General features: G+C 33.1%; 1 protein-coding gene across 1 annotated transcript in view; it reads right to left on the reverse strand.

Annotated features, from left to right (window-relative positions):
- LOC107082202 (rap1 GTPase-activating protein 2-like) overlaps nt 1-547 on the reverse strand; it is a 14113-nt gene that overhangs the window by 4040 nt on the left and 9526 nt on the right. The gene's annotated exons all lie outside the window — the stretch shown is intronic.

Below are 547 nucleotides of genomic sequence, written 5' to 3' on the forward strand. Positions count from 1 at the left end.
TACCCAATGAGTGAGGAGACAAAAAATTAAAAATACAAGTGAAAATATTGTAAAGCAGTGTTTCCTAACTGGGGATATGCTTACCCCAAGTGGACACTGCAACGGGTACATGAAAATATTTTATTTCTTAGGTAGTAAAATAGAATAGGGCTGGCCCCCTGCTTCATTGGGACCCCACTGAAACATTAAACAAGCTTTTATCAACCAAAAAGTTAATGTCTTTTTATATGTTTAAAACTAATTAAGTCGGTCTGACTATCATTTATGTTCTGTTTTTTGTTTCCAATTCATGAAGTTTAAATGTGATTATAGGGGAGTTACTCAGTGGAGCTTCAGTTTTATAAATACAGGTTTATATTATGATTTTATTTTGTATTTATTTTTATTTCTTACTAACTTCTAAGCAACTGTTTTTTTATTTGCATAACATTATAAAAATTAAATGCTCGAATTAGAGATTCAGACAGACAGACAGACAGACAGACAGACAGACAGACAGACAGACAGACAGACAGACAGACAGACAGACAGACAGACAGATAGATAG

Source organism: Cyprinodon variegatus, unplaced genomic scaffold (assembly GCF_000732505.1).
Source record: "Cyprinodon variegatus isolate N-32 unplaced genomic scaffold, C_variegatus-1.0 Scaffold48, whole genome shotgun sequence".
In the NCBI taxonomy this organism is placed as follows: Eukaryota; Metazoa; Chordata; class Actinopteri; order Cyprinodontiformes; family Cyprinodontidae; genus Cyprinodon; species Cyprinodon variegatus.